Here is a 238-nt window from a genome sequence, read left to right as displayed (position 1 = left end):
GTTTCCATTTCCTCTGTTTTCGTGTTATCTGAATCTTTTTCGAACGTCTTGTGTGATTGAAGTCCTGATGTGTTTTCAAATTGAGGCACCCACCGCCCGCTGTTACAAATAGACCCTTATATACAGGTACACACGTAGGAAATGGAATTACTTGTGGACTTGTGTTTATGATTCCGTTCTCGATTCTGGCCAGTTGTGTAATGGATGTGCATTGGGGCTAAATGTAATGCGGTTTAGC

Source organism: Penaeus monodon, chromosome 15 (assembly GCF_015228065.2).
Source record: "Penaeus monodon isolate SGIC_2016 chromosome 15, NSTDA_Pmon_1, whole genome shotgun sequence".
Lineage (NCBI taxonomy): Eukaryota > Metazoa > Arthropoda > Malacostraca > Decapoda > Penaeidae > Penaeus > Penaeus monodon.
This window is presented reverse-complemented; position numbering follows the sequence as displayed.